A 24037-nucleotide genomic window follows, 5' to 3' on the forward strand; every position below is an offset into this window, starting at 1 on the left:
CTATATTAGGTTTGACAAGTTTGCACGTCTCCCACCAGTGTTACCTTTGCAAAGTTTCACTTTTGAGTTATGAACAAACTTCTCAGAAGGCAGCCTTTTTTGGAAATCTAAATATTCATGAGCATATGGGGTTACATGATTGAATGTATTTTATTCAGTGTGAAACTCATTTATAGCATCGTTACGCCTTATGTAGACCTTCTCCATTTACAATGTTTTAAAAAACACATCTTACTGGGAAATGTATTAGCTAGCATGTTACAAACTCCCTGACAGGTCATCACAGTGTTAACAGTATACAATGTACACCGCCAAGAAGAGATTTAAGGGCAGGAAGAAAATCTTAGATTTTTTAAAAGTCCATATCGAAGTATATGCTCTGTCGTAAAGGTTTGATTGTTTGGAGCTGCTTTTCATCCGGGAGCAAGTGTCACGTGTTAACAGGAGTTTCACGCGGGAGCGCGTGTTCTAACAGGCGTTTCCACCGTCGTGTTTTGAAGCAGCTGCCTCTGGTTGCGGACTCCGGGCTAGCACTTCTAGCGGGACAGGCCTGAGCTCGCAGCGGAAGGGACCGAGCTGGCACCACCAGTAGGCGCTGGGTCACCTCTGGCGAGCTCTCAGGCCTACCCGCGCAGTGGCCTGGCCACTCTGCTGGGGCAGGGACTGCCCCTCCAGGCTGCCCAGGGCCACCTTCTGCGCGCAGCCGCTCCGGGCCGCCCGCGTCCGCCTCGCTCGCCTCGGCCTTTTCGCGCAGGCCGCGGAGGTTCGGGGCGCGGCCGTCGTTACGGCCGTGACAGTTCGCGTTCCCGGCCCGCGCGGCGGCTGTACCTTCCCTGCAGCGGGTGAAGTTGCCGCGCCGCGCGCTCCGGGGTCGGCGCTCCCCAACCTCCGAGTTCCCGCCCGCGCGCTCCCGGCGCACCCGACTCCAGCTCTGGCTCCCCAGTACCGCGAGGTCTCCACACCTGGCTACCAAGTAAGTCCCAGCGCCAGGGGGTGGGTCGCTGGGGGCACACGTTTTCTGCGGGTCCTGGGCGCCGCGGCGGAGGAGGCGGCGCGGAGAGGCGGCGTCCTGCGAGCGGGAGGAATTCAAAGCTGCGCTGGAAGAGCTCCGGGTGGATCAAGGAGGAGAAGAAACCCGGTGTTTGTGGAACCACGAAAGTTCAGGGGGGTGAACTTCAGCGTTAGGGGAATCGTTTATCCCATGGTGGTCCAGACAGAGCGTCTCAGTCCTGCCTGCACTGTAGAATCACCTGGGGTGCTTGTAAAATTCAGATGCCCAGGCTGGATCCATCAGAACCCCTGGGGCAGTGGAGGGGGTGGGGGTCTGTATCGTTTACACTTCTCAGCTGATTCCACTGTGTGGGCAGAGTTGAGCACCAACGACCAGAGTGGTTGCCAAGAGAGGGTGGAAAGGCGGGCAGGGGCTTTGATAAGAGTCCAGCCTGCGACAGATCCGGCTGTACCCAGTGTCCCGCGTGGCCCTGGGGAAGGGGCAGTGGCCCTCCCTCTGGTTTCCCGAGACGCAGAGAGGGGAAGTGAGACAAGACTTGGCAGCGTCGCCGGAATACTGCCTGAGCTATGCACACAGTCTTTTGGCATATTGTGAAACACAGAAGCTTTGCCAGATCATGATGCCTCGCTGGTTCTGCTTTCTGGGAAATGCCTCTGTTACTGTCATTTAAAGTTAAATGAAGGGAAGCCAGTAAACCCGTTGACAGCTTCTGGGATTTCTGCTTTAAGGGTGAAGTTAGGTGTGCTTCGGAGAAGGCAATGGCACCCCACTCCAGTACTCTTGCCTGGAGAATCCCATGGACAGAGGAGCCTGGTAGGCTGCAGTCCATGGGGTCGCTGAGAGTCGGACACGTCTGAGCGACTTGAATTTCACTTTTCACTTTTCACTTTCATGAATTGGAGAAGGAAATGGCAGCCCACTCCAGTGTTCTTGCCTGGAGAATCCCAGGGACGGGGGAGCCTGGTGGGCTGGCGTCTGTGGGGTCGCACAGAGTCGGCCACAACTGAAGCGACTTAGCAGCAGCAAGTGTGCTTGCTGCAGGGTCGGGTTTGTATCTGCTAAAAGCCTCCTATCTGAGACTTCCCGGTATCCAAGGAACTTGGATATTAGGAGTGCACAAAATTTACCCTCTTAGCACCCAAGGGTATGTGCTGGGGGCAGAAAGCGCTAATATCAGCAACCAGGGCCCCTGGACAAGACACAGATTTCTACTGCATGTGTGGGGCAAATAAGAAAGGTGGATTTGAAATAAACAACAGCCTAGGAGAAGAGAGGGCTTCTAGAGGGTCCAAGAAGAGTGGATTGTGGTTTTGCATAATGAAGAGGTTTAAATTCAAGCTTTGGAGCCCATCAAACCCTGGCCCAAATTCAGATTCTGTCACTTCTGTGATACTTGCATGATCTCCCTGAACCCCTATTTTCTTTCTTGTGAAGTGGGAAAAATAGTAGCTCTGTCCTGAATGAGATAATGTGTATCAAATGCCTGGCAGGCCAGGTTGCTGCTCCATCAGTAGCAGTTATTAGCCACTGTAGTGGTGATTTGTGTTCAACAGTTGTTTACTTAGTACAGCCGCAGTGAAGAGAGTGTGCAGCAGTTGTCTCCCTTGAAACTCCATTCCCTTTTTCTTTACCTGCCTTGCTCTGGAGAGGGGTTTGTACTCCTCCTCGGTCACTGTGTAGTTTAAGGTCTGGAATTTCAGGCCACCAGCCTGTTGCTCAGTAGGGCTTATTAATGGCTCTGGAATACAGTTTTACTCCACGTGATAGGAATGACAAAGTGGTCCTTAAGTTTGAGACTTCCTCTATTCTACTGCAATATATATATATATATTTTCACACATGCATATATGTATATACATATATACATATGAGCTCCCCTGTAGCCGGGCCATTTACAGGGTTTCAGAATTGACATGGGCACATACACGTGACTTTTGTGCTGTCAGCATCCTTGGGCTGTGCCCCAGTCGTACCTGTTTTGCTACTAACTCTTGGCCTAGGGACAATGAATCCTTCTTAGATGAACAAGAAGTCAGAAATTTGGGGAAGGGAAAACCTACATCCTGCAGTTGGCAGTGGGGGCATCCTGAATCTTTCACCTTAGTTCCACTGTGTGTGTGGATCTTCTGACAGTAACAGCAGCACTGTTTATTTTAGATTAAACAGTAGAAATACTATAAATAATGATTTAATGTTGGTATAAAAATCAAGTGCTTTTACAGCACTGTCCCTGATACTTGCCTAATGAGAATCTTAAATTCTTGTCTCCTTTTATAAAAAAAAGTTCAGTATTTATTCAGTATCTAAGACTTAAATTTAGGATTTGAAGTTTAAATTACCAGTTCCTTCTATGAGTCTTCTATTTTGGGGGTTTGAGGCAAGATGAAATTTTAAAAGAGAAGATTTATACTTTTGCTGAATTTTTGTCATCTTTTAGGTATCTTGGAGGTTTCTGAAAGTCCTGTTTTCTTTTATCTTTTGGGCAGAGTCAGTTGAATCTCATACAAAGGGCTTCCTTTCATCCATCTATAGACCAAAGTTAGAAGGAAGGAAGGTTGTTTCAAGGAAAATTCTTTGGTGCGTCATTACTCAGTGACGTGTTTCCCCCGCCCCCCAAACTTGGCTCTCCTAGTAAGAGATGAGTAATCACTGCCCATTTCAATTAATTAATGTTTTTTACCCAGTGCTGGAAAGTTTGTCAAAGCAAGACTTTATGGGTTGAATTCTTCTTGTTGTGTTTTATCTAAAACCCACCACAGACCAAACTGTGGGCAGAGACTTTAATGCAAAGTTGGCCAGGACAAGCTTGTCGCCCTCCCTGCCTCTGGAGCTGTTGAGTCTGGGATGCTGTTACTCTGTGGTGGTCTTTCCTTGGCCCTCTGAAGGGGCATGATGCCCTAACAAGGGATCTGCTTCTATAGAACCAGCAAGGCAATTTTGTGTTAAACTTCACTTACAGTGCTCTCTAGTAATCTGTTGCTTTGTTATTTGTTTTGCTGAGCAGTCATTTTCCTTTAAATTAAACTATAGTTTGAGGTTTCAATTCAACTTCAGTGGCTCTGAGATCAACTGGCCCAGCGAACTCATTGAGAAAGACCCTGATTCTGGGAAAGATTGAAGGCAAAGGAAGAAGAAGGTGCAGAGGATGAGATGGTTAGAATCACCGACTCAATGGACATGAGTCTGAGCAAACTCCAGGAGAGTGGAGGACAGGAAAGCCTGGTGTGCTGCAGTCCCTGGGGTCACAAAGAGTCAGTCATGACTGAGCAACTGAACTGATGTTGTTGTTCAGTTGCTAAGTTGTATCCAACTCTTTGTGACCCCATAGACTGCAGCACACCAGGCTTCCCTGTCCATCACCAATTCCCAGAGCTTGGTCAAACTCATGTCCATCGACTTGGTGATGCCATCCAACCATCTCATTCTCTATTGTCCCCTTCTCCTGCCTTCAGTCTTTCCCAGCATCAAGGTCTTTTCCAATGAGTCAGTTCTTCGCATCAGGTGGCCAAAGTGTTGGAGCTTTAGTATCAGTCCTTCCAATAAATATTCAGGGCTGATTTCCTTTAGGATTGACTTCGGTTCGATCCCCTTGCAGTCCAAGGGACTCTGAAGAGACTTCTTCAATACCACAGTTCAAAAGCATCAATTCTTTGGCGCTCAGCTTTATTTATGGTCCAACTCTCATATGCATACACGACATATACATAGCCTTGACTAGACAGACCTTTGTTGGCCAAGTAATGTCTCTGCTTTTTAAATTGCTGTCTAAGTTGTTCATAGTTTTTCTTTCAAGGAGCAAGAGTCTTTTAATTTCATGGCTGCAATCACCATCTGCAGTGATTTTGGAGCCCCCCAAAATAAAGTCTGACACTGTTTCCACTGTTTCCCCATCTATTTCCCATGAAGTGATGGGACCGGATGCCATGATCTTCGTTTTCTGAATGTTGAGCTTTAAGCCAACTTTTTCACTCTCCTCTTTCACTTTCATCAAGAGGCTTTTTAGTTCCTCTTCGCTTTCTGCAGTTCTCCTGGGTTTCCTTACCCTACTGCTCTCCACCCGGGTGCCCTTTCCCAATAAAATTTCTTGCTTTGTCAGCACATGTGTCTCCTCAGACAATTCATTTCCGAGTGTTAGACAAGAGCCCAGTTTCGGGCCCTGGAAGGGGTCCCTCTTCCTGCAACAAGTGGCAACTCTGGCGGGGACTCTTCTTTGCTGAGACTGACATCCTAACCACTCGGGGTACTCAGGGGCCAGCTTGCCTGCCAATGGACCAGACCCAGCGGCTGCAACTGGGACCCTTTTGTCCCTGGTCTCCCCCTGACGCAGATAACTGGCCAGATTGCCCAGACCAGTAAGGAACAAGAGACTTTATTGACCTCTCTCCCCTTCCCTCTCTCTTTCCTCTCCTTAACCCTTCCTATCCTTCCCTGTTTTTCTAGTCCCCCAGTCCTGGACGCAGGAATCTGGTCGAAGGGCCCTCAGCCTGAGCTGAGGATTGGAGACTGGTCATCTCCTCTTGGTAGAGAACTCGAATTCTGGTTCTGATTTCTGGTAGGGCCGAGTTCCAGTCCTCCCTTCTCTGGAGGCCCAGGGAAAAGCCTCATAACACCTGGGTATCTGTAGGTGGCAGGAGATGTCTGTAAGGCCACCCCTTTCGCCCCGCTCTCCCGCCTCCTCCTCCTCCTTTCAACCTGGCTTCCTTTCCTCCCTTGAAATCTTTGATGTTAGTACTTGGATCTGAAGTTCTGTGTCTCTATAGGAGGTTTTCTGAGAGACTGTATTCTTGTACTTAAGGGATTCCCTGGTGGCGCAGAGGTTAAAGCGTCAGCCTGCAATGTGGGAGACCTGGGTTCAATCCCTGGGTCGGGAAGATCCCCTGGAGAAGGAAATGGCAACCCACTCCAGTATTCTTGCCTGGAGAATCCCATGGATGGAGGAGCTTGGTGGGCTACAGTCCACGGGTCGCGAAGAGTCAGACACGACTGAGCGATTTCACTTTTGCTTTCTGCCATAAGGGGGGTGTCATCTGCATATCTGAGGTTATTGATATTTCTCTCAGCAATCTTCATTCCAGCTTGTGCTTCATCTAACCGGGCATTTCGCATGATGTACTCTGCATATAAGTTAAATAAGCAGGGTGACAATATACAGCCTTGACGTACTCCTTTCTCAATTTGGAACCAGTCTGTTGGTCCATGTCCAGTTCTGTTGCTTCTTGACCTGCATACAGATTTCTCAGGAGGCAGGTAAGGTGTTCTGGTATTCCCATCTATTGAAGAATTTTCCACAGTTTATTGTGATCTACACAGTGAAAGGCTTTGGCACAGTCAATAAAGCAAACAACAACATCGTTTCCTATAGAACTATTGAATGGGTCAACATGAGGGTCTAGGTAATTTGCAGAGTGAGCACCAGGTTAGCACCAGATATTGGTTGGTTACTGTTTTAAGAAACCATGAAAAGTCACCGTCACTACATCTTTGTATTCCTCACTATATCTTTGTTGCTATTGGCCCTTCTGTATGTCATCTCCCAATACAGTTTAGGGACAGGAAATAGTTAGATGGAGCGACTTGGTAGATATTTTCAGAGTCATGCTTAGCTGAGTAGGGCAGTCAAATACTACTAAGGAAAGGAAAGCCTTTCCATGGTAGAAGAGCTGGGAGCAGATGATGATTTACAAGAGAAAATATTTGTGGTATTCTAATTCCCGAAAGGTAAAAGTCTAATGACTAAGAACTCCTCATGCTTCTTTTTAACACATTCCCCAGTTGCTGTCAGTGACCGCCCCCCCCCCCCCCCCCAACCAAGCCTTCTAGAAGGAACCAAGTGGAAAGCTAGGCTTTTCTTTGGGGATATCCTAACTCTGTGTTATTCAGGACAGCAGGCCCCTTCATGGCGTGGGCCATTCCTGGACTTCACTTAGCAAGGCTAGTGTTGTTTACATTTAATATGAATTCAGGCACACTGATGATTTCAAGTGAAGTTACAAGATCTATGACAAATACTAAACAGTCAGGACTTGAATGGAAGAGACTGTGAGCTTTGGTGTCAGAACTAGGATCAAGCTCCCACTTCATTCCTTAACTAACAGTGTGACCTCGCCCAGGATTTAATTCTTCCAACCTTGTCTCCTTGTTTGTATGAAATAGTTACAGTTCTTTCCTTAGAGAGTGGTTTTGAGTATTTGATAAGATAGTTGCTGTGAAGTCCTCAGTGTACCACCTGACTTCTAGGAAATGGTGGTTAAGATGATGATAATGAGTATAATGATTGTCTGGCTTTGAATTAGCTACTTAATCCTCAGCCTCAGTTTTTACATCTGTGAAAAGGGGATAACTAACAATCTGGAAGGATTGGCTTGAGGCTTTAATGAAATGAAGTGAAATAAAGATGTGTCTGATCTCATAAACCCTAAATAATGATAGCTTACATAGGTTTACTCTCTGCAACACTGGTTGAAGGACTTTAGGTTCCTGTTTTGTTTTTTAGCTCATTTAATCTGCCCAACAACCTCATATTGTAGTTATGCTCAATGAGATTAAATAACCAGCCCAAAGTGAACAGATTGTTAGTGCCGCACTCAGGATTTAAAGCAGAAATCCAGGTTCTAACCACTCAGAACTCAGTGAGTGCCCCTCCCTCTCTGCCCACCTCCCCTCCCCCGCCCCCCCCCACCCATGCCTGCCTCCTGGAATTGACCCACAGATGTGCTTGTGCTCTTTGTAGCATGGTACTCCTGGATACAGGGCCCTTGCAAAGAACTGCCTGCCTCTGCCTGCTGATGGAGTGAACATGGGCGCCCCCCTCCACCTCCATTTATAACCTTTAAACCTCAACCATTGCTTTCACTGGATGTTCTAATACACACTGGGGGTGGTGATACTGGTACTGACCGACGTTATTAGAATGAATTATGATGTTTATTTTGGGATAAATGTTGATCATCTCAGAGTACTGAGATTGTTAACCTAGCTGTAATAAAACACAGACATTCTGTGTTTCCAAACATATTCTAAAACAGTCACCCAGATAGGTGTGCTGGGTATTTGAGAAAACAGAAACCAGGCCTGGAATTTCCCAGGATGGGGACCCAGGTGGACATGCCAGTGTTTAAAGGGCATTCCATCAAAAATACAGTGGCCTATGCCAGGCCCACTACCTTTGAAGAAATTCCTTACTCATCGCCCTTCTATACCCTACTAGCATTTGCATTGTTTGGCGCTCTGGCAGCCTTCCAAGAGGCCTGGGCCAGTGGAACACGGAGCCTAGAAAAGGGAATTCTCCATTGAGTGTCTTGAGAATGATTTAACATTTCTGATAATGAGCTGGCACTTGTTTTTCTGGCTTTCTGAATGAAAAAGAAACTTCATGGGTAGGAAGTTCTTTGCTGGCTTCCCAGCCTGGTATTGAGGGCTGTCAGAGAACTGTTTATAGCTCCTGGTTCCTCCTGGCTATTTGGGGTTTCAATTCTGCAACCCATTGATTCAATAGATATTATCAGAAGACCTTGCTGGTGCCAGGAATCTACCCAGTTTTGGGGATACAGCAGTGAATGAATCCCAGGGCCCAGCACCTGGCCAAAGGGAATTTGCCAGCTATTGGAAGAGGAAGGGGTGGTAAACGCAAGTACCTAGGTATAAATGGGCCAAGTGCTGTAAGTGAAAACAGTGGTACGTCATGACACATGTACTGGGCTCAAGGGAGTCTGGGATCTGCCCCTCCAAGAATGAACCTTTTCAACTAGTTCTTGGGGATGAAGAGAGGTAAGGCCACACCAGATGCAAGCAAGAGCATGTTTGAAGGCTCAGAGGTGGAAAGAATGGAGTGTATTGAGGTGAGTGCAATGAGGAAGGCCAAGCAGAGCCTCCTGGGCTGGGAAGGATTTGGAAATTTATTGTAGAGGGCAATAGGAGGCTTTGAGGTGTTCCCACCCATACCTTTTCTCAGTGTTAGTAATCTATAAGAAAAAGATGATTAATGACCTTTACTTGTTAAGCTTTATAAACCTTGTCTTGGGCTTCCCTGGTGGCTCAGTGGTAAAGAATCCACCTGCCAATGCAGGAGACGTGAGTTCAACCCCTTGGTCAGGAAGATGATCTGGAGAAGGAAAGGGCAACCCGCTCCAGTATTTTTGCCTGGGAAATCCCACAGACAGAGAACCTGGCAGGCTACAGTCCATAGGGTCACAAAGAATCGGACATGACTTAGCAACTAAACAACAGCAGACAACAAACCTTGTCTTAATGTGCAAGACAACTATGGAGACAAATTACTGTTTTCAATTACTTTTTTAAAAAATCTTTATTTGGGTGCATTGAGTCTTAGCTGTGGCATGTGGAATCTTCATTGCATCATGCAGGATCTCTTTGTTGCAGTGCCAGACTCTCTCATTGCGGTGTGTGGGCTTTGCGGGCTTAGCTGCTCCTTGGCATGTGGATAATAGTTCCCTGACCAGGGATCAAACCCATGTCCCTTGCATTGCAAGGCAGATTCTTAATCACTGGACCACCAGGGAAGTCCCTGTGGTTTTCAGTTTCTAATGAAGGAACTGAATCTCAGAACAGAGAAAAGATGGCAGAACCAGGACTCAGAGACTGGTCTGCCTGGCCCACAGCACCTGCTCCGTGATTTTTCGGGAGGAGATGTGTGTAAATGCATGCCAGCCAGCCATGTGCCAGCATCCTTCAGTGGGAGCCTCTGTGCATGCACATGGGTGGGGTCCAGTACACCCTAGCTCCTTAGAAACAGGAACAAAAGGTTCCCAAAAGGGGAGGCAGGATGGCAGCGTAGGTGCCAGACTGTCAGAGTCTGTGGGTAAAAATTCTGGGAACACCCTGGCTCAGGGGAGAAGCTTTGAATGGTAGTTCATGCTAGTCTGTTTCTCTCTGGCTTTAGCCCCAAAGCCCGGAAAGAGGTACATTCTTCATTCTGTTCATCTACCAGGGAATTTGCATATACTTAAGAAACTGGAGACTGGTTCCAAATAGGAAAAGGAGCACGCCAAGGCTGTATATCATCACCCTGCTTATTTAACATACGCAGAGTACATCATGAGACACGCTGGGCTGGAAGAAGCACAAGCTGGAATCAAGATTGCCAGGAGAAATATCAATAACCTCAGATACGCAGATGACACCACCCTTATGGCAGAAGGTGAAGAGGAACTAAAAAGCCTCTTGATGAAAGTGAAAGAGGAGAGTGAAAAAGTTGGCTTAAAGCTCAATATTCAGAAAACTAAGATCATGGCATCTGGTCCCATCACTTCATGGGAAACAGTGGAAACAGTGTCAGACTTTATTTTTGGGGGGCTTCCCTGGTGGCTCTGGTGGCTCAGAGGTTAAAGCATCTGCCTTCAATGTGAGTAGACCTGGGTTCGATCCCTGGGTCGGGAAGATCCCCTGGAGAAGGAAATGGTAACCCACTCCAGTATTCTTGCCTAGAGAATCCCATGGATGCAGAAGCCTGGTAGGCTACAGTCCACGGGGTCGCAAAGAGTCGAACACTACTGAGTGACTTTACCTTCATCTTCCCTGGTGTCTCAGAGGTTAAAGTGTCTGCCTGCAATGAAGGAGACCTGGGTTTGATCTCTGGGTTGGGAAGATTCCCCTGGAGAAGGAAATGGCAACCCACTCCAGTATTCTTGCCTGGCTCCCAAATCACTGCAGATGGTGATTGCAGCCATAAAATTAAAAGACGCTTACTCCTTGGAAGGAAAGTTATGACCAACCTAGATAGCATATAAGAAAAACACCAATACAGTGTACTAACACATATATATGGAATTTAGAAAGATGGCAATGACGACCCTGTATGCAAGACAGGAAAAAAGACACAGATGTGTATAACGGACTTTTGGACTCAGAGGGAGAGGGAGAGGGTGGGATGATTTGGGAGAATGGCATTCTAACATGTATACTATCATGTAAGAATTGAATCGCCAGTCTATGTCTGACGCAGGATACAGCATGCTTGGGGCTGGTGCATGGGGATGACCCAGAGAGATGTTATGGGGAGGGAGGTGGGAGGGGGGTTCATGTTTGGGAACGCATGTAAGAATTAAAGAATTTAAAATTAAAAAAATAAAAAAATAAAAAAAATTTTAAAAAGCAGAGATTTTACTTTGCCAACAAAGGTCCGTCTAGTCAAGGCTATGGTTCTTCCAGTGGTCATGTACAGATGTGAGAGTTGGACTGTGAAGAAAGCCGAGTGCCGAAGAACTGATGCTTTTGAACTATGGTGTTGGAGAAGACTTGAGATTCGCTTGAACTGCAGGGAGGTCCAACCAGTCCACCCTAAAGGAGATCAGTCCTGAGTGTTCATTGGAAGGACTGATGCTAAAACTGAAACTTCAATACTTTGGCCACCTCATGCTAAGAGTTGACTCATTGGAAAACACCCTGATGCTGGGAGGGATTGGGGGCAGGAGGAGAAGGGGACAACAAAGGATGAGATGGCTGGATGGCATCACTGACTCAATGGACATGAGTTTGAGTGAACTCCAGGAGTTGGTGATGGACAGGGAAGCCTGGTGTGCTGCGATTCATGGGGTCACAAAGAGTCGGACATGACTGAGCGACTGAGCTGAATTAAACTGAAAAAACTGGAGTGTTTAAAAAAACAAATTCTTTACGTGGAGCTTTCAGGTACAGGAAAAGCCTCTTGTTTTGGGGCATCTGCATTACCCCCTTTCTTCTCACCCCTGTGTAGCTGTCATGAGGTCATGGAGTGAGAGGTCACAGCAGGTCAGGTGTATCTGGGCTAGCAAGGAGGACCTGTTTCCTGAGATAGGCCCTCGCCAGGCGGGGGCCCAGGGCGTGCCATCTCTCAGAAGAACCTGGCATCTCCTCGACTTCTCGATGGGCCTTGGGGTCCTCTCCCACACATCCCAGGTACTGTCTGACTAAGCTCCAGGTAGATTTGTGTCCCAGGCAGTAAAAGTCCCCAGCTAAGCATTTTGGCCGATAGTTAACTGAGTTGTTTGTTTGTTCAAGACCGGTTTCATGTCAAGCCTCCGAGGCGACTAACGTGTTTTGTTCTTATAAAGTGCCTTTTATTTGAGAAGTTCCAGATACGCCGTCTCCTAATGTTCTCTGGCTTCCAGACCCGCCCCTTCTGTAGAACTTTCTTTGGTATAAGCACCTAAACCCACTTATAGGGTTCCAGATCTGGGTTTCTGATTCAAGACTCTGTTATCTTTTGTTGGCTTCCTTTATTAACGTATTTTAATTCACTGGGCCCTCAGAGATGGGTACCAGCAGGGGGGTTTGGGAACTTTGTTTTTCAAAGCCTAGATAAAAACAGGAAAATGTCCACCAACAATTGTATATCAGCCCCATAAAGAATGGGTTTCCCAGGTGGCACTAGTGGTAAAGACCCCACCTGCCAATGCAAGAGACATAAAAGAAATGGGTTCAATCCCTTGATTGGCAAAATCCCCCTGGAGGAGGGCATGGCAACCCACTCCAGTATTCTTGCCTGGAGAATCCCATGGATAGAGGGACCTGGCGGGCTACAGTCCATGGGGTCGCAAAGAGTCAGACACGACTGAAGCGACTTAGCACAGCGCACCCATAAGGCACAATGGAGGACATTGTCACAAAACAATGGGTGATTGTGTACCAAGAGAATGCTTGGCAAGTGAGAGCTGTACTTTGGTTAAACTTTTTAAGGCAGCTGCTCACGGAAAAGTCTTAGAGCAATAGAAAATTTTGGTGCCTGCAGATCTGAGTTTATCTACTAATGATCTTTCCTGGTGACACTCCTAAGTGAGCCTGTGAATTCTGGAAATCTACATGCTTGTTCAGTGATCGTTAATGGAGCACCTGTTATTAGCAGTATACTGTGCTAGGTTCATTCATTCAACATTTTTTTTAACCCAGCATCCTCTCTGTGCTGGAGATATAGGGACTAACTATAGGAACACCATCCCTCACAGTCAAATGCTGGGCCTCAAAGATGAACCAGTCTAAAGCTCCAACTTATACCATCTTCTTGGTCATGATACATGCTTGCAATGTGACCAGTGTTGTGCTAAATGCTGTCTAAGTATTCACTCACTGAATCCTCATACCTGTCCTAGAGAGTATGTGTTATAGTCTGCATTTTGTAGACAAGAACATTAGAACATTGAAACACAGAAAGCTATGTATTTGTCCAAATCACACAGCTAGTGACTGGAACCATGTAGCCTGGTCCTGGGCTTCCCTTGTGGCTCAGCTGGTAAAGAATCTGCCTGCAATGTGGGAGACCTGGGTTCAGTCCCTGGGTTGGGAAGATCCCCTGGAGAAAGGAAAGGCTACCCACTCCAGTATTCTGGCCTGGAGAATTCCATGGACTGTATAGTCCATGGGGTCACAAACAGTTGGACACGACTGAGCCACTTTCACTTTCAGCCTGGTTTTAGAGTCTTGCCCCTTCACTGCCACCATCAATTGATAAGGAGAGAGAATTCAGGAGAAGAAAACAGTGATGTACCCCATCCTGTAACACTGCTAAGTCTACTGCTAAGTCGCTTCAGTCTGACTTTGTGCGACCCCATAGACGGCAGCCCACCAGGCTCCCCCATCCCTGGGATTCTCCAGGCAAGAACACTGGAGTGGGTTGCCATTGCCTTCTGCAATGCATGAAAGTGAAAAGTGAAAGTGAAGTCACTCAGTCGTGCCTGACTCTTAGCGACCCCATGGACTGCAGCCTACCAGGCTCCTCCGTCCATGGGATTTTCCAGGCAAGAGTACTGGAGTGGGGTGCCATTGCCTTCTCCGATCCTGTGACACAGGTGGGGATAAAGTACCATGGGAACTCCCACTGAGAGGAGAGAGGAGCTTAGGGGAGGACATGGTGAGGTGGCGCCCCTGTGCTTTCCACATCTGACAGGCACCAGTCCCTGCTGGGGGTGGGGTGGGGTGAAACTCTTGGCTGCTGAGGGGGTCACTCTAACCAGAAATAAATAAAAGAGCGTTGGCCTCAGTGCCTGGAGGCCTCAGTGCCTGGAGACCTCAGTGCCAGGGTTCTAGTTCTGGTTGGTATAGATAAGTCTTGGCCTTGCCTAGAGCTTTAGTTTCCTCATCTCTAAAACAGGGGTGTTGGACAGTATTCTGTTTTGCAGTCTACGGTTCCAGCAGGAAAGGGAGGGGCTGGCTCTGCACTCTGAGCAGGTTTCTTGACCAGAAGGAGATGCTTGGCTCAGGAATGTGGAGTCAGACATTCGAGTTCCCTGGAGGCCCAGACAGCTGTGAAAGGTGATTGGTATCCCATGAGCATCCACCCCCAAGCACTCACGTGCTCTGTGTCTGCATCCCTGCCTTTGTCGTGGCAGGGCAGCAGTGTCTGTGCCTAGAGTTCAGTCTGAGTGGTGCTTTCACAAGAGAGAGAGAAAGGGAGACTGAGAGATGGAAGGAGAGACGGAGAACGAGACAGGAGTTCTGAGGGATTGTGCTTTCAGATACTTAAAGTAAATGAATGTTAATGGAACTTAAGAGCTTTGAATAATGACTGTAGCCTCACCTGTCTGCTAAATTTTCTCTGGAGGGGGCTGTTGGTAGTTTTCAGGTATGGCAGAGGCATGAAGTATTAGGCTGGTTTTCCAGGTTAATAAATTGGAAACAAAACAAGAAAAATGAATAACCTCCCCAGAACCCCATGCTCATGAGAGACAGAGTTCCGTGTAGACCCAGTGAAGAGTGGCAGCTTGAGTTTGTCTAGTTTCTGGAAGCATAATTGAGCTGATGTTTCTGTGGCTTATGCAGCAGAGAAAGTAGGACTCTGTTTGAGCTGACCCACATTGTGTGTTCTCTGTGCAGTTGTATCAGTGTTGTATAAAGTTGTGCTTGGTCTTAGCTTGCTGTTCAATTGCTGATGGGAGGTGTTGGGCCACCCACCTCATTGCTGGGCAGCTTCAAGTATGGTAGAGCCTTACTGTCCACAGCATCTATGTCAGCACACAGGGTATAATTGTCTTTTGCACTGTAAGACTGGGCTGAGGAGGCCCTGGGTCCTGCTCAAATGAACCACACTCCAGAGAGAAATCATTTCCTTGAGAATCCAGCTGTGGTCCTCAGTGTTTATGGTTGTGTGTCTTCAGGTTGTGCAGGGGTTTATGATCAGGTTGGCAGAACCTTTATTTTTTAAATTTATTTTTTATTGAAAGATAATTGCTTTATAGAATTTTGCTGCTTTCTGTCAAACCTCAGCATGAATCAGCCATAGGTATACATATATCCCCTCCCTTTTGAACCTCCTTCCCATCTCCCTCCCCATCCCACCCTTCTAGATTGATACAGAGCCCCTGTTTGAGTTTCCTGAGCCATACAGCAAATTCCCAGTGGCTATCTGTTTTATACATGGTAATGTAAGTTTCCATGTTACTCTTTCCATGCATCTCACCGTCTCTTCCCCTTTCCCCATGTCCATAAGTCTGTTCTCTATGTCTGTTTCTCCATTGTTGCCCTGTAAATAAGTTCTTCAGTACCATTTTTCTAGATTCTGTATATGTGCATTCGGTTCAATTCAGTTCCAGTAGCGTGTTGGGCACCTACTGACCTGGGGAGTTCCTCTTTCAGTATCCTATCATTTTGCTTTTCATACTGTTCATGGGGTTCTCAAGGCAAGAATACTGTAGTGGTTTGCCACTCCCTTCTCTAGTGGACCACATTCTGTCAGACCTCTCCACCATGACCCGCCCATCTTGGGTTGCCCCTCGGGCATGGCTTAGTTTCATTGAGTTAGACAGGCTGTGGTCCTAGTGTGATTAGATTGACTAGTTTTCTCCGAGTATGGTTTCAGTGTGTCTGCCCTCTGATGCCGTCTTGCAACACCTACCATCTTACTTGGGTTTCTCTTACCTTGGGCGTGGGGTATCTCTTCACGGCTGCTCCAGCAAAGCGTAGCCGCTGCTCCTTACCTTGGATGAGGGGTATCTCCTCACCACTGCCCTTCCTGATCTTCAACATGGGATGGCTCCTCTAGGCCCTCCTGCACCCGTGAAGCCACCACTCCTTGGAAGTGGGGTGGCTCCTCCCGGCTGCTGCCCCTGGCATTGGGTGCGGGGTGGCTCCTCTCAGCTGTTCCTGCATCGTCACAGCCTGGCACTCTTGGCAGCCGCCCCTGACCTCAGATGTGGGGTAGCTGCTCTCAGCCACGCTTAGTGTGCTGGTCGCAGCTGCCTGCGCTTATTTATCTTTCTCTTTCTGACTCACTTCACTCTATATAATAGGTTCTAGGTTCATCCACCTCATTAGAACTGACTCAAATGCGTTCCTTTTTATGGCCGAGTAATATTCCATTGTGTGTATGCACCACAACTTCTTTATCCATTCATCTGTCGATGGGCATCTAGGTTGCTTCCATGTTCTAGCTATTGTAAGTAGTGCTGCAATGAACAATGGGATACATGTGTCTCAATTTTGGTTTCCTCAGGGTATATGCCTAGGAGTGGGATTGCTGGGTCATATAGTGGTTTTATTCCTAGTTTTTTAAGGAATCTCCATACTGTCTTCCATAGTGGCTATATCAATTTACAGTCCCACCAACAGTGCAAGAGCGTTCGCATTTCTCCACACCCTCTCCAGCATTTATTGTTTGTAGACTTTTTGATGATGGCCTATTCTGACTGGTGTGAGCTGATATTTCATTGTAGTTTTGATTTGCATTTCTCTATTAATGAGTGATGTTGAGCATCTTTTCATATGTTTGTTAGACATCTGTATGTCTTCTTTGAAGAAATGTCTGTTTAGCTCTTTTCCCCACTTTTTGATTGGGTTGTTTGTTTTTTCTGATATTGTTATATGGGCTGCTTGTATATTTTGGAAATTAATCCTTTGTCAGTTTCATTTGCTATTATTTTCTCCCATTCTGAGGGTTGTCTTTTCACCTCGCTTATAGTTTCCTTTGATATGCAAAAACTTTTAAATTTAATGAGATCCCACTTGTTTAATTTTGTTTTTATTTCCATTACTCTAGGAGGTGGGTCATAGAGGATCTTTGATTTATCTCTTTGAGTGTTCTGCCTGTTTTCCTCCAAGAGTTTTATAGTTTCTGGTCTTACATTTAAGTCTTTTAATCCATTTTGAGTTTATCTTTGTGTATGGTGTTAGGAGGTGTTCTAATTTCATTCTTTTACATGTTCAGTTCAGTCATTTGGTCGTGTCTGACTCTTTGCGACCCCATGAATTGCAGCACACCAGGCCTCCCTGTCCATCACCAACACCCGGAGTTCACTCAAACTCATGTCCATCAAGTCTGTGATGCCACCCAGCCATCTCATTCTTTGTCATCCCCTTCTCCTCCTGCCCCCAATCCCTCCCAGCATCAGTCTTTTCCAATGAGTCAACTCTTCACATGAGGTAGCCAAAATACTAGAGTTTCAGCTTCAGCATCATTCCTTCCAAAGAACACCCAGGGCTGACCTTCTTTAGAATGGACTGGTTGGATCTCCTTGCAGTCCAAGAGACTCTCAAGAGTCTTCTCCAACACCACAATTCAAAAGCATCAATTCTTTGGCATTCAGCTTTCTTCACAGTCCAACTCTCACATCCATACATGACCACTGGAAAAACCATAGTCTTGGCTAGACGGACCTTTGTTGGCAAAGTAATGTTTCTGCTTTTCAATATGCTATCTAGGTTGGTCATAACTTTCCTTCCCAGGAGTAAGTGTATTTTAATTTCATGGCTGCAATCACCATCTGCAGTGATTTTGGAGCCCCCCAAAATAAAGTCTGACACTGTTTCCACTGTTTCCCCATCTATTTGCCATGAAGTGATGGGACCAGATGCCATGATCTTCGTTTTCTGAATGTTGAGCTTTAAGCCAACTTTTTCACTCTCCTCTTTCACTTTCATCAAGAGGCTTTTTAGTTCCTCTTCACTTTCTGCCATAAGGGTGGTGTCATCTGCATATCTGAGGTTATTGATATTTCTCCCAGCAGTCTTGATTCCAGCTTGTGCTTCTTCCAGCCCAGCATTTCTCATGATGTACTCTGCATATAAGTTAAATAAGCAGGGTGACAATATACAGCCTTGACGTACTCCTTTTCCTGTTTGGAACCAGTCAGTTGTTCCATGTCCAATTCTACCTGTTGCTTCCTGACCTGCATATAGGTTTCTCAAGAGGTAGGTCAGGTGGTCTGGTATTCCCATCTGTTTCAGAATTTTCCACAGTTTATTGTGATCCACACAGTCAAGGGCTTTGGCATAGTCAGTAAAGCAGAAATAGATGTTTTCCTGGAACTCTCTTGCTTTTTCCATGATCCAGCAGATGTTGGCAATTTACATGTAGCTGTCCAGTTTTCCCAGCACCATTTATTGAAGAGACTGTATTTGCCCCATTGTATATTCTTGCCTCCTTTGTCAAAAATAAGGTACCCATAGGTGCATGGGTTTATTTATGGGTTTTCTATCTTGTTTCATTGGTCTGTATTTCTGTTTTTGTGCCAGTACCATGCTGTCTTGATAACTGTAGCTTTGTAGTATAATCTGAAGTCAAGAAGGTTGATTCCTCCAGCTCCATTCTTCAAGACTGCTTTGGCTATTCAGGGTCTTTTGTGTTTCCATATGAATTGTGAAAGTTTTTGTTCTAGTTCTGTGAAAAATGCCATTGGTAATTTGATAGGGATTGCATTGAATCTGTAGATTGCATTTGGTAGTATTGTCATTTTCACAATATTCTTCCTACCCAGGAACATGGAATATCTCTCCATCTGTTTATGTCATCTTTGATTTCTTTCATTAGTGTCTTATAAATTTTTTGTGTACAGTTCTTTTTTCTCCTTAGGTAAGTTTATCCCTGGATATTTAATTCTTTTTGTTGCAATGGTGAATGGTATTGATTCCTTAATTTCTCTTTCTGATTTTTCATTGTTAATATATAGAAACACCAGTGATTTCTGCGTATTGATTTTGTATCCTGCAACTTTGCCAGATTCACTGATTAGCTCTGGTAATTTTCTGATATTATCGTCAGGGTTTTCTATGTGCAGTATCATGTCATCTGCAAACAGTGAGAGCTTTATTTCTTCTTTTCTGATCTGGATTCCTTTTATTTCTTCTCTGATTGCTGTAGCTAGAACTTCCAGAACTAGGTTGAATAATAATGGTGAAAGTGGACACCCCTTGTCTTGTTCCTGATCTTAGGGGGAATGCTTTTAGTTTTTCACCATTGAAAATAATGTTTGCTGTAGACTTATTATGTATAGCCTTTACTATGTTGAGGTAGGTTCCTTCTATGCCCATGTTTTGAAAAGTTTTAATCATAAGTGGGTGCTGAATTTTGTCAAAGGCTTTTTCTGCATCTATTGAGATTATCACATGGTTTTTATCTTTCAATTTGTTAATATGGTGTGTCACATTGATTGATTTGTATATATTGAAGAATCCTTGCATCCCTGGAATAAACCCAACTTGATCATGGTGTATGAGCTTTTTGATGTGTTGCTGAATTCTGTTTGCTAAAATTTTGTTGAGGATTTTTGCATCTATGTTCATCAGTGATGTTGGCCTATAGTTTTTTGGTGTGTGTGTTGTCTTTGGTTTTGGTATCAGGGTAATGGTGGCCTTGTAGAATGGGTTTGAAAGTGTTCCTTCCTCTGCAATTTTTTGAAAGAGTTTTAGAAGGATAGGCATTAGCTCTTCTCTATATGTTTGACAGAATTCTCCTGTGAAGCCATCTGGTCCTGGGCTTTTGTTTTTTGGGAGGCGTTTGATCACAGCTTCAATTTCAATGCTTGTAATTGGGTTGTTCATAATTTCTATTTCTTCCTGGTTCATTCTTAGAAGATTGAACTTTCTAGGAATCTGTCCATCTCTTCCAGGTTATCCACTTTATTCCCATATAGTTGTTCATAATAGTCTCTTATAATCTTTGCATTTCTGCATTGTCTGCTGTAACCTCTCCTTTTTCATTTCTAATTTTGTTGATTTGAGTCTTCTCTCTCTCTCTCTCTTTTTTTTTGATGAGTCTGGCTAAAGGTTTATCAATTTTGTTTGTCTTCTCAAAGAACCAGATTTTAGTTTTATTAATCTTTACTATTGTTTCTTTCATTTCTTTTTCATTTATTTCTGCTTGGATCTTTATGATTTCTTTCCTTCTACTAACTTTGGTGTTTTTTTGTTCTTCTTTTTCCAGTTGTTTTAGGTGTAAAGTTAGGTTGTCTATTCGATGTTTTTCTTGTTTCTTGAAGTAGGATTGCATTGCTATAAACTTCCCTCTTAGAACTGCTTTTGTTGCATCCCATAGGTTTTGAGTTGTCATGTTTTCATTGTCATTTGTTTCTAGAAATCTTTTTATTTTCCTTTTGATTTATTCAGTAACCTGCTGGTTCCTTAGAAACATGTTGTTTAATCTCCATGTGTTTGTGTTTCTTACAGTTTTTTTCTTGTAATTGATATCTAGTCTCATAGCATTGTGGTCGGAGAAGATGCTTGATCCAGTTTCAATTTTCTTAAATTTAGTGAGGCTTGATTTGGGACCCAAGATGTGGTCTATCCTGGAGAATGTTTCATGTGCACTTGAGAAGAAGATGTATTCTTTTGCATTTGGATGGAATGTCCTGAAGATATCAATGAGATCCATCTCATCTAATGTATCATTTAAGACTTGTGTTTCCTTATTAATTTTCTGTTTTGATGATCTGTCCGTTGGTGTGAGTGGGGTGTTAAGGTCTCCTGCTATTACTGTGTTATTGTCAGTTTCTCCTTTTATGTCTGTTAGTGTTTGTCTTATATATTGAGGTGCATCGATATTTACAATTGTTATGTTTCCTCTTGGTTGATCCCTTGATCATTATGTAGTGTCCTTCCTTATCTCTTGTAATCTTCTTTATTTTAAGGTCTATTTTGTCTGATATGAGGATTGCTACTCCAGCATTCTTTTGCTTCCCATTTGCATGGAATATACTTTTCCATCCTCTCACTTTCAGTCTATATGTGTCTTGAGATCTGAAATGAGTTTCTTGTAGACAGCATATATATGGGTCTTGTTTTTGTATCCATTCAGCCAGTCTGTGTCTTTTGGTTGGAGCATTTAATCCATTTACATTTAAAGTAATTATTGATATATATGTTCCTATTGCCATTTTCTTAATTGTTTTCCATTGATTTTGTAGATCTTTTTTCTTATCTTGTATTTCTTGGCTACATAAGTCCCTTTAACATTTTTTGTAAAGCTGGTTTGGTGGTACTCAATTTTCTTAACTTTTGCTTGTCTGAAAGCTATTTATTTCTCCATCAATTTTGAATGAGATGCTTGTTGGGTACGGTAATCTTGGTTGTAGATTTTTTTCCTCTCAGTACTTTAAATATATCCTGGCATTCCCTTCTGGCCTGCAGAGTTTCTGCTGAAAGATCAGCTGTTAAGCGTATGGGGTTTCCCTTGTATGTTACTTGTTGCTTCTCCCTTGACGCTTTTAATATTCTTTCTTTGTGTTTAGTCTTTGTTCGTTTGATTAGTATGTGTCTTGGCATGTTTCTCCTTGGGTTTATCCTGTATGGGACTCTTTGTGCCTCTTGGACTTGATTGACTGTTTCCTTTTCCATGTTGGGGAATTTTTCAACTATAATCTCTTCAAATTTTTCTCATACCCTTTCTTTTTCTCTTCTTCTTCTGGGACCCCTATAATTTGAATGTTGGTGCATTTGATATGGCCCCAGAGGTCTCTGAGACTGTCTTCAGTTCTTTTTATTCTTTTTACTTTATTCTGCTCGTGAGAAGTTATTTCCACCATTTTATCTTCCAGCTCACTGATTTGTTCTTCTGCTTCAGATATTCGCTATTGATTCCTTCTAAAGTATTTTTAGTTTCCGTAATTCTGTTGTTTGTGTCCGTATGTTTATTCTTTAATTCTTCTAGGTCTTTGTTAATTGATTCTTGTATTTTCTCCATTTTGTTTTCAAGGTTTTTGATCATCTTTATTATCATTATTCTTAATTCTTTTTCAGGTAGTTTGCCTATTTCCTCTTGATTTATTTGGACATCTCTGTTTCTAGTTTGTTCCTTCATTTGTGCAGTATGTCTCTGCCTTTTCATTATTATTATTTTTTTTAACTTATTGGGTTTGAGGTCTCCTTTTCCCAGGCTTCAAGGAAAGTTGAATTCTTTCCTTGAAGAAGGTTGAATTCTTTCTTCCTTTTGGTTTCTGCCCTGCTAAGGTTGGTCCAGTGGTTTGTGTGAGCTTCATATAGGGTGAGATTTGTGCTGAGTTTTTGTTTGTTTTTCCTCTGATGGGCAAAGGCTGGGGTGCGGTGGTTATCCTGTATGCTGATGATATGGTTTGTATTTTTGTTTTCTTTGTTGTTTAGATGAGGCATCCTGCACAGCATGCAACTGGTGGTTGGGTGATGCAGGGTCTTGTATTCATGTGGTTTCTTTTGTGTGAGTTCTCACTATTTGATACTCCCTAGGGTTAATTCTCTGGTAGTCTAGGGTCTTGGAGTCAGTGCTCCACTCCAAAGGCTCAGGGCTTGATCTCTTCAGGAGCTTGATTGAACAAGGCAGACCCCCCACAAGAAGTCCTCCTCTGGGCAGACCTTGAGAACACCGACCCCATCCCTTGCCTCAGGTGTGGCCTCCTGGCAGAACCTTTTTTAAACAAGGATTCTGTTTTATTCTGGGCTGTGCTGGGTCTTTATTGCAGCGTAGGCTTTTCTCTCCTTGCGGAGGGTGTGGGCCGCATTCTCGTTGCCTCGCTGCGATGGCTTCCCCTGCTGCGGGGCACAGGCGCTGTGGCCCTTGGGCTTCAGCAGCTGTGCCTCCCAGACTCTAGAGCACAGGCTCAGTAGTCATGGTGCACAGGCCTAGTTGCTCCGTGGCCTGTGGGGTCTTGCAAGATCAGGGATTGAACCTGTATCTCCTGTGTTGGCTACTGGATTCTTGACCACTGAGCCGCCAGGGAAGCCCCAGCAGAGCCTGTTTTTGTTGCCTTTTTGTAATCTGGGGAATGTCATCTCTGAAGTAGGCAGGTATCTATTTGAGGTAAGCAGAGAAGTATGGCTTTATTTTACATTATCTTAAATCTGAGTTCAGTAAGTAAACAGCAATGATCAATTCCTATTGTCCAGGAATGTGCAGACAGAATGTTTTGTATATCCACATCATGTATGGCTAATGTGGCTCTGCCAGAGATGGCATTTTCTGGATAGATCCTGGCAATATGATTTTTTTTTTAAGCAGAAAGAAAGGAAAAATCTAAAGAGGTTTCATTAGTAATGATAGCCATTTAGGTGGGGAGGAGCTATTGATGGAAAGTATAAGGCACCTTTGACATCATCCATCAAAATGAAAACATCACTCAGGGTCAGAATGTTACACAGAAGGAAGCTGGTCCATGTTATTTTAAAGTGTTCAGTGGCTTGGATTACATGAAAAGAAAAATAAGACAAAGGAAATGAAAAGACTTGTAGTAATTATGAATCATTTTTTTCAATGTTACTTAAGGTTAAACAGTTTTAAGGTTTAAAAATATCTACTTAAAAGTCAGTTCTGTTGACTCTTTTGCTCCATTTTGTTTTTGTAGGGCTTGATTTTTCATCTTACATGCTGTATCTCAAACCAGGTTCAGCAGTAATAACGTTAGTTGACAGGCTCCTACTAAATTGAAAACAAAAATGTTCCCATCCAAAACCCATCAAGTCTGACTATGATATTTCACCAAACCAAGAGGAGCATTCTGTTTATTGACAGGTGCACAGAAGGAGTCATACCGTTCCATCCGAGTGTGTTTGATTTTAGTGGATTGTCATTTAGTTTAATGGAGACTCAGCATTTTTCCCTAAGAGGGTGAGCTGAAACTCGGAGTTCATTAAAAGATGATGATTGCTGGGAGTGTTGCATTAACCTGCCTCAAGTTTTCCTAAGATGCCCCGATAATTAAAAAGGCTTATTTAAAGTTTAACTTTAAATTATGCAAGTATATAGTCTTATAAAAAAGTAAAATGTTATGAATAAAAGTACTATACCAATCCTTTATGCCCTTGCCTGTCTGGAAGTACTGTCTCTTTTCATAAAGTATGTCTTTTTCCAGGTGTTTTTCT

At 44.4% G+C, this 24037-nt stretch overlaps 1 protein-coding gene across 5 annotated transcripts in view; it reads left to right on the plus strand.

The window, feature by feature from the left end:
- Positions 1-419: 419 nt before the first annotated feature.
- NOD1 (nucleotide binding oligomerization domain containing 1) overlaps positions 420-24037 on the plus strand; it is a 92633-nt gene continuing 69015 nt past the window's right edge. For 2 of the 5 annotated variants that reach the window (XM_069588062.1, XM_069588063.1), the window contains exon 1: positions 454-973. The gene's annotated coding sequence lies outside the window, so the exon portion shown is untranslated. Of the gene's footprint in view, positions 974-24037 lie in introns of all 5 variants that reach the window. The other 3 variants (XM_069588060.1, XM_069588064.1, XR_011256694.1) reach the window with 3 other exon arrangements.

The sequence above is a fragment of the Ovis canadensis genome, chromosome 4 (genome assembly GCF_042477335.2).
Source record: "Ovis canadensis isolate MfBH-ARS-UI-01 breed Bighorn chromosome 4, ARS-UI_OviCan_v2, whole genome shotgun sequence".
NCBI classification, from domain to species: Eukaryota; Metazoa; Chordata; class Mammalia; order Artiodactyla; family Bovidae; genus Ovis; species Ovis canadensis.